The 14,175-nt window shown below is 35.4% G+C and overlaps 1 long non-coding RNA gene across 1 annotated transcript in view; it reads left to right on the top strand.

The window, feature by feature from the left end:
* Window positions 1-6,335: 6,335 nt before the first annotated feature.
* LOC133607551 (uncharacterized) overlaps window positions 6,336-14,175 on the top strand; it is a 61,445-nt gene continuing 53,605 nt past the window's right edge. Inside the window, exon 1 of the long non-coding RNA XR_009815425.2 lies at window positions 6,336-6,595. This is a non-coding gene — a long non-coding RNA (uncharacterized lncRNA). The remainder of the gene's footprint in view (window positions 6,596-14,175) is intronic.

Raw genomic sequence — 14,175 nt, 5'->3', positions numbered from 1 at the left:
TTTGTATGTGTGTGGAATTATTTTAATTGTTATTGTTTATTTATATTCAGGTTTATACGTTAATACAGAGAGTATACGAACAATGACGATTCTGACTCATTTTCGCCTCTGTAAAGTGCTTATTTCTTTACGGTCAATACCAATACTTTCTACTCTATATTTTTCGAGATCATATAATCAGAATAAAACACATATTTTAGGCCACCCCAGAAAATAGATTTTATAAAAATAATAATAATTTAGAAAAAAATACATTCATTTCCTTTTATCAGAATAAAACACATATTTTAGGCCACCCCAGAAAAAATATTTTATAAAAATAATATTTTTTTAAAAATACAGTAATTTCCTTTTACAATAGAGGAAAAATTGTCAGCACTGCAGTGCAAACATGAACAAGCAAAAACTACCATTGGTTCATTTTTTATTGATATTTTTATCATAACTATATTATTTAGTCATTTGGTTGTGTCCTAGGACTTTTTCCTATGGAGTTTTTCCAAACGTATAACAATATCAGTAATACAACTAAAATCGATCATATCGATATTTGGATCGATCCACACAGCCAATTGAAAGGTAAAGGTACAATTATCTCATGCATTTAGTCCAACTAATGCAAATACTGTATGGTATTTGAAGTTGTCTTCCAGCAGAGGTGAGTTTGAGTAAAGAAGTGTTCACTTTAAATGAGTTGGATAACTATGTTTTGATGTAAAGGGGAACGTTTGACATATGCTAGCTAGCTCGGGACTTTCGTCGATAGCTGGTTTATGGCCTATACAACTTGTCAAAAAAGTGCTTCCTTGCTTAATATTATCGGTCAAAACAGTGTTTTATGATTATTTAAGAGTATTTTCGAGGTGGTTGCGTCATTGTCAGGTATGAGGGGGCATACAACTTTGTAATAAGCTTCGATGTATATTATTCACAGTAAGTAAAACATTATTTAATCAAAAAAAAAATTTATTTTCTGTGCTGTGGCGGTCGTTACATTGCATAAAATAATCAGTTCAATTACATGTTAACTATGTTTTTAAAAGCACACTATTATATCGCCGAGCTATATGAGGTTTGAACACTAGATGGCGCTACCTCCTGTTCCCCAGTGAACAGCTCGTCGAGAGGATCACTTTATGAGAGCCACGACTTTACATTCAACACTTACTTTCACACATAATGCTCGCTGTATTGTTCTGTTTGAGTTGCATATTGTTACCCTAGTTTGATTCGGTTGTTCTTTGTTGTGGGGTAAAATTTGAAAAAGTACAAAACATTAAGATACTAAACAACACTTACTGTATGTCTAAAATGTTATTTAAATTTAGAATGTTGCAACCTATGCAACTTGAAAAACAGGCCAGGAGGTCAATCCTTCATAAAATTATTTTAAATACAGTACTAATAATTACATTGTTTTAAGTGTTGTGTAACTTTTGTTCCTTTATACTGCAGGTGTCAAACTCAAGACCCTGGGGCCAGATATTGCCTGCCACATCATTTTATATGGCCCACAAAAGCCTAGAAATAATGTTCATCAATAAAGTACTTAATCTTTTCTTACTAAATGTATTATTTTTCTTCATTTTGACTGAAAAAATGTACCTATCGCCTGTCTTTTAAAACTTTAATAATGTCTAATAACGCAGCAACATATTATAGAATACAAACATGTTTAAAAAAAACAAAACCTTAGATATCTGCTTGACTTATGATTTCAAAGCAAGTTATCCATCAAATTGATTTTACATGAAAATTCTAGCAACTGAACTACCATTTTATCATTGGAAAAAAATGTGGTACCGTTTTTCCATTTACAGTAATACATTTTAAAAACAACCTTAGATTTTATGGTAAAGAAAAACTGGCAACTCAATTGACAGAATTTTACAGTAAAAATAAAAAAAATTGCTCTTTCTCTATTTACTAATAATATAGACTAGACTTAGAGACTTAGACTTCCTTTTTATTGTCATTCAAATTTGAACTCTACAGTACAGATAAGAACGCAATTTCGTTGCATTAGCTCAAGGTAGTGCTGGATAAAAAAACACTGTAAATTTGATTTTTTTTAAACTGTAAAACAGTGGTACTATTTTTCCATTTTCTGTTAAATGCTGTAAAAAGGTAAATATTGGCAAAACTGGACAATCATGCATTACATACTATACATTACCTTTTGCACTATATTAATTTATATTATGTGTTGTCAACTTTGTACTTTTTTATGTCATTGCCTGAAATAAATAAATAAATGAAAAAAAAATTAAAAATTATATTTATCCACAGATTTTGGAGTGTTCGTTAAAAAAATTCAAACGCATACAGTCATGTAATAATATTATGAAGCGAAACCTTAAACATTCATATTCATATTATTGACCGTCACAAGTGACCCTCTGAGGTCAGCCATAACTGTGATGTGGCCCTCAATGAAAACGAGTTGACACCCCTTCTTAATACCAACTTATTCAGATGTTTTCCTACAGCAGACGACATAATTGAGTTTGAGTTTGAGTTTGAGTTTATTTCGAACATGCAAGTATACAACATGATACATCACAATCTCCAGTTTCGCTTTTCAACATGTTCGAAAAGGAGTAGGAAGAAGCAAAGCTTATTTAATCCTACCCCTTTTCTTTTACATAACAGTTGCTAAAACTTTTGTTCACTTCCTGTTCTCAATTTATTCACAATATACTCCATAAGTAATCACAATAAAATAAGTAAATAAATAATAATTGGTGAAGTAAGTTACATTTCATATGTTGAGATAAGTAAGATTATTTTGTGAGTGAAAGAATGAAAGAATGGATGAGTTAAATAAATTCAGAATGTTTATCATGGTTCTTCTTCTTTGTACTTTGTAAACACTTTAAGTTTGAAGAGTTTCTTGAAGTGGATCATATTAGTACATTGTTTGATTGCTTTGCTTAATCCATTCCATAATTTAATTCCACATATAGCAGCAAAGATCAGCATCTCTCACCTTCATGTCATCTTAGTTCAAAACAACAAATGTTCTTTAAATTGCTGTTTTTTCCCCCAAATGTAAATGTATTACATTTGTAGATTTAATTGAGTTGCATTGTTTCAGCAGTGTTTTAGACTACACATTAATTGTCTGCCTTTGTATTTTCATTAAATATGTATTTCATACTTTGAACACTTTAGTTTACTTGTTACAGGGACAGCGCATATTAATAAATATTTCTGCAACCATGATAGACAGATGATAAAGGTCACTCTAAAAGAATAAAATGTAGTATTTACATGTGAAATATAGCAAATACAATACATTACTAAATAATTGTGCTAGTCACAGGTACAATGATAGCTAATATTTTGTTGTGATTTATAGAACCTTTATTGCTTTACCACAGTGAGTCTATGTTTTTCCATCTTAATTTAAATGCTGTTTCACCTCCTAATATTGCATATAATTAGGTTATGGAGCTCCATCCTCATATTTTCCTGCCCAAACATTGTCCTGTCTGACTTGATAGCGGTCCACATACGTCTCTTGGTGCAGGTGAGAGTTTGGTGAGGGGATTTTTGTTTTATTCAGCCTGCTTAGATTGGGGTAGCTATAATGACATCAGCGACGACACTGGAGGAACTGAGAGTTTAGTTTCCTTAGAGACGGTGTCAAAGGAGTATGAGGTCATTTTCTGGCCAAACTACAAATTACATTTGCTGGTCATGTTAACCTTTGATCACTGTAGGACTCCAGCCCTGTGCCACTAGGCAGGTTCATTTTCCATCTAATGTGGGAACACCTAAAGTTAGGGGCCCTGATAAATACATCGTATATACCAGTGCACTTGTGTTCGTGTGCTACTGTCAAATGCATATACCTTAGAAAGATGTGCAGCGTTTGAACAACAGAGACAGTCATCTTCTTTGCTAATGGAGTTTGACACAGCTGTCACGAGTTAGAGGCCACGTCTCGGGAGGCTTAGAACGGACGTCTGAGTCCAACTGGAGCAAACGCGCATGCTTGTTTCTCCAGCTCGTGATGAACCAAATCCCTTAACTCTTGCAACATTTAAGATTCTTGATTTATATGTAAAATACATACCGTATTTTCTGCACTATAAGGCGCACCGGATTATAAGGCGCACCTTCAATGAATGGCCTATTTTAAAACTTAGTTCATATATAAGGTGCACCGCATTATAAGGCGCATAGAATAGACGCTACAGTAGAGGCCTGTTGTGGCTCAATATTGGTCCATATATAAGGCGCACCGGATTATAAGGCACACTGTCAGCTTTTGAGAAAATTGGAGGTTTTTAGGCGCACCTTATAGTGCGGAAAATACGGTAGAATAAACTTTTTAGTATTTTATTCAGTTAACTTTAAACTCGGACAAAGAAGCTTTACCTTATTGTGTTAGTTATCATAAAACCAGTTTAAAACTAACTATGTATGAGTCATATATATATATATATGTATATATTTACACATACTACTTTTTTAATCAGATTAATCACACTTTTATACCGTGATAATCCGAGTAAATTACTTGCTTGCATAACTTTGAAAGATACCCCAATATTTGGAGGCATGCGATTTTATTGTCAGAATGTCATATACAAGATAATTTATTTTTTTACTAAATATATGTAATTTATTTGTTGAAAACATGGTAACAGTTGTCTAAAATATCTTAAATTCGATACGTTTTTGTGAATAATCACATGCTAAATACTAAATATACATAATGTATTTGCTCAGAACTTGCTAAGAGTGTTATCTTAAGTATCTAAAAGGCTATAGGTTATATATATATATATGTATATATATATATATATATATATGTATGTATATATATATATATATATATATTTTATTTTATTTTTTTCAAGGGTTGAAAACATGCCAATAGCCTTTTAAATTAAGTCTTTCCCCATTGCAATGAATGCATTTTTGCTAATCACTATTACGTTTTATTAGTTTCTGGAAAAGGCACAATAACAACAACAACAGCAAAAAAAGGAAATTAGTGTTTAATATAAATTTAACAGCACAAAGAGCATCAAAACAGAAGGCTTTAAAAAGACATTTGACTAATTTAGGTAAATTGATAATACAGTGAACAATGGACTGATTAAATGTTAATAAAAACAATATATTTTGAAAACAAAGGAAACACTAAAAACATTGTTTTTCCCTCACATCTTTATTTTAAAATAAATATTTTTGCAGCTATTGTTTAATCATGAAAGGTTTATTGCTTGTCACAAGTGTTTACAAAGTACAAGGAGAAATAATCCAAATAAACATTTTGAACCTTAAAATAGGGTCATCTTATTAATATCATTATGGGAATCACAATTTACAAACAACCATTTATTCATGCAAACTTTTATCGATTATTTACGTCTTTATTTAATGTGTTTGTGGTACAATTTGAGCATAGGAAGTGAACAAATGTAATAAGAAAGTGGAAATATATGTCATACTATATTGTAACTGTGTGCATGTTCACCATAAATTAAATCCATAACCATGCTTTTAATAAACACAGAAAAGCTTAACATGCCCTTCACATGTGACATAAATCAAAATAAAATGCCTAAAGCTTTGTGGTTATTGTTGAGAAAAAAAAAAATCTTCAATGCTGCTATTTCCACACTGTCGACAGAATTTGTAACAACAATCAACATGGCCATCAAAGTATTTTCCAAACTGACATTGCAAAAAGCATGTTAATTTGATGCTTGTGGACATAAAAGCTCAAATTGAATAATTTCAAATACCGCCATTCTTGTAAACACCGCCTCGGGAAACTTGAGTGATGATAAGCTTTCAAAACTGTCCAAACTTAATGAAACTATTATATTTTCAGTATCCCCTGCAGTGGGTAATTATGTTTTGCATAAAATGGCTATTTTTTTCCCCGAAATGTGAAAACGTCCACTCAAGAAGACGCTGCTTCTCAGGAGGAAGTTTATTTCCGATAACATTTACTTCAACTTTATCCTGCAGCGATTTGCTCCAAATCCAATAAGACAGCATGAGAATCTCATGACAGTTTTTTATTTATTCATTTATTTATTTTTAATTTACAGCAATGTACGGCAAAAGCATAAGAAAACTGGAACTTTCTGAGTGTTTTTCTTTTGTGTTCTGTCCTGGAGTTGTTGGGAGAGAGGGAGTGGGGAGGAGGAGGAGGAGAAGGGAAGTGGAGTAAGGTTGGAGTTTCAACACAAGAGCACTGGCAAAGGGGCTGCTTCATACTGTGCTCTTCTTAGCTGGCCGTGCATCTCTGTTTGTATTCGCTGGGGGTCAGCATGCACCTGTGTGTACGTGTGTGTGTGTGTGTGTGTATGTGCGTGTGTGTGTGTGTGTTAGTGTGTGTGTACGTGTATGTGTCTCAGTTCAACTGCTTGTTTACCCATGCTGTCATGTTAGCAGCTCGTGCAGCAGTCAGCAGGGGAGAGGCAGAAGTGGACCTGACAGACTGAACATAACAAAGGAATGTATTTGGGAAGTTTCTGCCTCCATCTTGAGTCGAAAGAAATCTGAGGGGACCAACTTTCCTTGCAGCAGTCAAGCGCTGACAGCAAGCAGAGCGGTGTGACAAAAGGTAGGTGCCTTACAAATAGTTATTGAAGGTTGTGACACGCTTTTGACTTTTCCTAACAATTTGCTGCCTCACACAAAACAGGCGGCACTTATTTCGTGAGTCTTCACACAAGCTTTTTTAAGTGTGTACATGTAGTGTCTAGTGATGTGGTTGTGTGTGTTTATAAGTGCACCGTTGTTTGTTGAATTTCATGATGACTGGGGCTTGGGTTTCACCTTTGGATTAAACTCAGCTGCTCTGGTTTATTTACATCTCTCTGGCACAGGAATAAACACACACTCGGGCAAACACAGGAAGTAAAATGACTGAGTGGTGTATTGCTTCATAGCAGACCACATTCACTACTGCTAGTCCAACTTGCAGAAAAGGTTAAATGTACACTCAAATAGTTTTAATGCCTTATAAACATACTCTATTTAAGTAACTCACATGTGTTGGAAGATTTTGCAACAGGGAAAAAGTTATCTTTCTGCACAGAGCCAAACAATATGTAGGCATTAATCGCAGTCCCAAGAAATACCTAAAAGAAATGTGTTACACTTTTCATACTTGATTCAATTATGCCTAATAGCTAATGTGCTAACTGCTAAGAAGAGCTGCTACACTATAAGGACAACCACACATCAAAAAACACATTAATTAGTCATTTGGTTTTCCTCATAAACGATGTCAATTTTGCTATTATTGATTTTAAAAAAGGAGGGATACCTTCCTTAAAGTGTGTCAAAAATACTCTCTTCATTAGTTATGATCAAGTTATGGTCACACAATCAAGTATTGTAAATATAAACAGTTGCCGTATTCTTCTGAGAAACAGCGTCCTCTGCAGTGGACATTTAAGCATTTTTTTCCTGAAATTGGACCAACAAGAAACGTCCATTGCAGAGGACGCTGCTTCCCGAGATGTTGTTAAGCTCAGTGTTTCAATTGTCATTTGTTTGTTTGCTAGTAAAAGTAGTTAACCAGGGAACAATCCATTTTGGGGTGCATCCTGATAGTTTGCGAGATGTGACATTTTTTAAAAACATTTTCAGAGGAAAAAAACGCAAGAACCCCATAGGTCAAATTCAGGCCTGTGCAAAAGGTTGGTAGGTAGCTGCAAGCAATATTGTATTCTTGCACACATCTATATTTAGAGACAAAATGTGAATTGCTCATGCTGTTCATCACCCTGATCACTGCTATTAATTATATTGCTGTTTTCAGGAAGAGGTGTAAGCACAGCATATTTCTTCAGGCTTCATTATCGGCATCATGTTAAGAAAATACACAATAAAGCCCATTTAACAATGCTTTTTTTAATTGCTAAAGAAAATGATCACCAGTAAGGCACTTTGGAAAATTGCTTTACATCAATTTCAAACATATTCCAAACCTAAACCTAAGCACACTTTTTGTGAGGATCAGAATGATAATCATTTGCAAAAAACTGAAGTCATTGTTGGAAAGAAGGTTATATGTTGAAGGCCTTGCATGCTTCACATTCTTAGCAGATGACCTCTATGGAAAATAAGCACAGTCGCACTTGCCATGATTACATTCTTGAATATTTTTGAAATATTTTGCCTTAATATCGCCGCTTACTAATTTAACGTAATGTCAGAAGGTGGCAATTTTGTCATAAAATCATTAGACATCAGACAATACATGAATAGTGGTTTTTCCCCTCTGCATTTGTATGCTTTAGATGTGTTTCACTTGTCGTCCTAATGCTGCTGTTCAGGGATTATTGTAGATTATTAGCAAATGTTTTATCAGGGGATTTGTTAATGAAAAGAGACATTAACCAACAATGCCTCAACATGATAAATACAATTGTAGAGTTTTTGCTGTCAGAAAAATAGTTTCTTGTTTGGAAGTTAAAGTTATAGTAGTTAAAATGAGGCGGTGGATCAAAAATAAATGTATCAATCTCCTATATTATCATGAGGTTTAAGGGCTGAATAGGCGCTATCCTTGCAATGATCACACACCATTTCACTAAATAATCCTATAACAAACCAAAGGCACCATGGCACTACTAGCTGCATTCGTGCAGGGGAAAGAAAACCTGACTGGAGTTTTTTAGATATAGTGACAATATATACTGTATGTAACACTTTCAATTTGCTGTCTTTAAGTGACATAACTTTTTGATATAAATCTCCATTGTTCTACAACTATTCCCTCTTACAAAATGTTCCCTCTTGCAGGTGTAGCAGTATAGGAGTTCATTGGGCGGTATGGATATAAGCGTGCTGGACAAGTAAATTGAAAATCTACGTACCGGTACATACATACATATAGCTCATTATTGAGCATGGTGTAACCTCAAATTTTACTAGCAATCTTTTTGTGTGACAAGCACACATATGTTTTTCTTTTTTTTAAATGCATTTTAACTTGTAAACAAATGCTAGCAAAAGTATATTCCACCTATAAAGCACCTTAAAACATCTAAAAACATCCATTAATGTTTTATATGCATGCTGTGAGTATATATAAAATGTAATAACAGGCACACTCATATAACATGTAATATTTACGCATTTTGCTCATTTTAAGCATATGGCGATGTATTCATTTCACAGATGCATTACAACATTCACTATTCTCTTTAACATTACCAACAACAACTACTAATCATGGCAGACCTCACGAGAGCCATCAAAGACTACTTTTAAGACAAATGATGATCCAGAATCTTATAGTTTTAAGTCTGAATATAATGAGGATGAGCTACATGTTTTAGACAGTGAGTGATAAACAGATCCAGCTCTGGTAAAACACTAAGCATCATGCAGCAGTATTGCTAAATGCTAAACAAATAACTACCGTAACTAAAAACATAAAACAATCACTTACTGTACAATGTCTGCTCTCACTTAGATGCTGACTGATGGGATGTTTATATTGTCCCGTTTAGATGAAGTTTTAAACAATCCTCCTCACATAGGTTAAAAAAACAGGTGAGCACCAACGAGAGTCTTTTTGTGTCTTTCTCGCCATCTCCAGTTCTAAGTTGAATGTCAAAGTTGACCAACTTCCCGGTTTATGGCCACAACCTTGTACTATACAAGTGAGAGGCATGATTTATAATATAGTATTAACTTTTACCAACCCATAGGCAACGCAGCAGCAGCTCAGTATGTTAATACTGTAGCTGCATAAACTAGTTAGCTCTCTGTGATCACTGCGCCGCTAAAAATAGATCGTCTGCATTAGCGTTTATAGCAACAATATTGCTAATACTTGGTAATATTCAGGTCACGAGATGTAAATTAAGTATTGTTGGCAGGATTTGGTTGTTTTTTAGAGGGCTTTATGAGTGCAATATAGTACTCCCATTATCTGTATGCATATATAGAATTCCAAAAAAAGTACAGTTCCCCTTTTACAGCTTACCAAACAGAGTAGTCATGACTGATTTATTGACCGGACCAGGATATTTAGATTCCACCATCACTCAATGCCTCTATTGTTGCTGTTAGGATCTCTTTCCTCTGCAAAGTACTGTAAAATGATTACAATACATACAGTAAATTCTGGTACATGCTTGAGGAGATTACTCTTGTGGTTCTGAGTCGTGTTTTTTGATTAATACTTTGCTTTGAAGTTGCTTTAGTGCCACCTGGTCGCCCCCTGACTAGTTTCTCATGCAAGAGCACATTTTTGGACACCCAACCTAGATATGTTGTACAATCAATATAATTGTTCCTCTGTCACTTATTAATTACAAGCAGATTTGGTCACATTTTCAGTAGACCCATAATAAATTCATAAAAGAACCAAACTTCATGAATGTTTTTTGTGACCAACAAGTATGTGCTCCAATCACTCTTATCATAAACAAAATAAGAGTTGTAGAAAGTATTGGAAACTCAAGACAGCCATTACATTATGTTCTTTACAAGTGTATGTAAACTTTTGATCGCAACTGTATATCTTCTGCTGCTTCTTATCAGCAGTGTTTGTCTCACTGAGTTTCTCCTCTCCAATGGTTGGAAAAACACACTTATGTCCATCTCCAGCTATAAGCTAATGCTAGCGAGTAAGACTGGATGTTTTGGGCGGATCTTCCAGGATTCATTCTCACATTTGCCACATCAACTATCGTTGGGGATGCTTGTAACTCCATTTCTTTCTCAGAATTTAAAGCATAACAGTTAGCTGAGAGACATATTGTATCTTAAAACACACAAAAATGGAGGCACTCGTTAGTTGAAGCACCACTGTACTTACCTTTTTTTAAAGTTATATGCCGAACACTAGTGATGACTGAGTCCCTATGTAGTTATGATCGATTATTGTCTACTTGGCTATATTGTATTGCTTTAAATGTATAAATGGTAAATGGGTTATACTTGTATAGCGCTTTTCTACCTTTTTTAAGGAACTCAAAGCGCTTTGACACTATTTCCACATTCACCCATTCACACACACATTCACACACTTCTATTGTTCTATTTTCTTCTTTTGTCACCTCTGGTACCCGACTGTAGTGGAATCATAAGAACGGCCCAAATAAAAAGTAAAAAATCAAGATAAACGTGCATGTAGATGTAATCTTTTAGAAGTGTGTCTTTATTGAGCTCTATACAAAAAGTGTCTAAACCTTTTTTTACTTACTAAAACATGATTTACTGTATTTGGAAGCATTTTAAATTAAACATCTGGAAATTATAATTTAGAAAATAAATCAATGCCTGTTTTTGGAAGCAGTGAATAGTTTCTGTCAAGCGACTCGTGTGCGTATATTCTCTTAAACGTCAACAGGGTTCATACACATGATGAGGGTTTTGTATGACTTTAACCTTCAGGCTTTTAAGTTAGAGCCCTCAACTTTTTGATTGACTTTATATTTTGTTCCTTTAAAATGAAGCAACTTTGCAGAAAACTGGCTATAATTTCCTATTGTGGGGTGATGTAAAAGACAGCGTCTGTTAAATATTTCTTGATGACCTTGTTGGTCCATCCATCTCTTGAGAGAGCAACAGCAGGTGCCTTGGACACGTTGAGGTCTGCAGCAGCTTTTTAAGTTTGTTCAAAGGTAAAAGGGCTGGTGTGCTTATTGAAAACAAAGGCAGGCAGGACTCATGCTGTGCAGTGTTTTCAACAAGTCATTTAGGTTGGAGATCAACTTCTCACCTACAGGCTAGTACTGAGACTCAAGTGTTTGTTCCCAGACTTGAGACAACAAAGAGAGATTTTCAAGTTGGCTTCTGGTATGCATGTCAAACTTCATGTCGCAAAACCCCTCACATCATCCATCCATCCATCCATTCCACCCATTTTCTACCACTTGTCCCTATTGGGGTTGCGGGGCTCTCACATCATATGACAATATAATTATATTTATTATATAACTTAGAATAGTCAGTGTACAGCTTTGAAAGCCGTATAAGTATAGATTTGCTGAATTAACTCTATACACAGTACACCTTGCAACAAGCATGTCCAAAGTGATAACATAAGCGTTAGTATTTTGTGTCAGCACCATTGTTATTTAGCACAACCTTAATGCTCTTGGAGCCTATGGAATTTACTAGAGCTGCACGGGTTGTTACTCGATTCTTCTTCCACTGCTCCATGATAACGTAAATGAGCTGGTGCATGTTAAAAAGGCCTTGAGTCATAGTCGCCTCTACCTTTTTTCAGCAAGACAGTTGCCATGTGTTTGGGCTCGTTATCATGTTGGAAAATTGCCATGCGGTCCAGTTTCCTAAGGAAATGGCACAGTACATGTTGTAATTCTTGTTTCCCCTCAATGAATCGCAGCAGGCAGCACTCATGCAGCCCTGGAGCAAGGCACATCTATTCTTGACAGAAGGCAAGACACAACTATCTTGGTACTCACTTGTTTTGCCAGCTATTTAGGGAATAATGGCAGTGTTGAATTTACAGTATACTGCGTGCGATACAAGAACATGATATGAGATACTGTAGCATACGGTCTATGCCAGTGCTATTCAACTGGCGGTCCAGGAGCCTAATTCAGCCCTGGAATGACACCAGACCCCCATGAGTTCAGTTCAAAGACGGAGACTAACATTTTTGCAGCAAATTAAATACAGTATAATAAGAGGTAACCTGGATCAGTCTAACCTGGTAAAACTTGACTGATTTTAACCTCATAATGGCTAACGTCCACTGCAATAGACACCTGTTTTTTAAAAAACAGGGATATTTTTTTTTCAGAAATGTTTAAGTCTGACAAAAAAAAAATATCAAAAACAAATGTCCACTACAGAGGATGCTGGTTCTCAAAATAACAATAATGGTGAAGGTAAAAGTCTGACGCCCCCAATCCTTAGCTTTTTGGAAATGTGGCCTCGAGAACAATTCGTTGAATAGCCCTGGTCTACTGTACGGGCCTGATTTACTAAACGTTTGCGTGTACTAAAAGACGTGCAATTCTGATAGCAAAAAACGTGTGCAAAGTAGATTGTGTCTGCTAAGTGAGCAGAATAAGGCATATGCAAAATATATGTCGATCATCAAAACGCCAAACAATACTGGTAAGAGAAGATACAAATATAATTATTTAGCACGCGAAATGTGATTTATCATCACTCACCACTATTTTGCGTTTTATTTAGCACGTGTCAGAAGGACTTGCAAACTGACAGTTCCACACATGGCTAAGGAGCTGAATAAAACCAATTAAACTGATGCGTTTTGGTGTCCTTTAGTATTTTGTCCGCTTTTTCACATAAAATATATATTATGAACATTTTTGTTGTAAGAAAAAAAAAAAAAAGTTTTAACTCTGCATTTTTTGCGTTTTGAGTGGAGTAAGTGCAGCCTCTCTCCAATGATTGTATAGATATGATGTAGATTGTACACGCTTTTTAGCGCATGGTATTTGGATCTTAGTAAATCAGGCCCTATGTTTTTTGTAGTGCTTTTTGCGCACAGTGGTATCTAAAATATTCTGCATTTTTATTGTACCAATTTATCATTGCAGTAAAATCAATATCAATTTCTGGTATTATAGTTCAAGACTACTGAGTGTCTACTAGGGGTGTAACGGTACGTGTATTTGTATTGAACCGTTTCGGTACGGAGGTTTTGGTTCGGTTCGGAGGTGTACCGAACGAGTTTCCACACAAACATATGAAGTAGCTAAAGTCTTAACAAGCTGCTCCGCTTTCTGCCTCTTCTTTGTCAGTACTCTACACAGCCCCCAGCATTGTCCCACCCACACAACCATCTGATTGGTTACACGCAGAGCGGTAACAGCCAATCAGCAGTGCATATTCAGAGCGGTAACAGCCAATCAGCAGTGCGTATTCAGAGCGCATGCAGTCAGTACTTAGCGTTTAGCAGGTAAGCATCTGGCAGCGGACTCTCCCCAAATTATGATAAACACCTCCCAGTCAACTACTAGTAACATCACTATGAGCCCGTTGACCTTCTAGAAATATAAAAGGCAGCTCAGCTCGCTCGCAGTCCTGGCTTGAGGTGAAGGCTTATTCGCTTTTAGCGTAACGTTAGCTCATTTTGCGTTTTTGTGTGTGTGTGTGTGTGTGTGTGTGTGTGTGTGTGTGTGTGTGTGTGTGTGTTACGGACAGCAAAGCCCTGTCTGTCTGTTATTTCAC

Source organism: Nerophis lumbriciformis, linkage group LG09 (assembly GCF_033978685.3).
Source record: "Nerophis lumbriciformis linkage group LG09, RoL_Nlum_v2.1, whole genome shotgun sequence".
NCBI classification, from domain to species: domain Eukaryota; kingdom Metazoa; phylum Chordata; class Actinopteri; order Syngnathiformes; family Syngnathidae; genus Nerophis; species Nerophis lumbriciformis.
The sequence above is the reverse complement of the archived record's forward strand: the minus strand, read 5'-3'. Positions and strand labels throughout refer to the sequence as shown.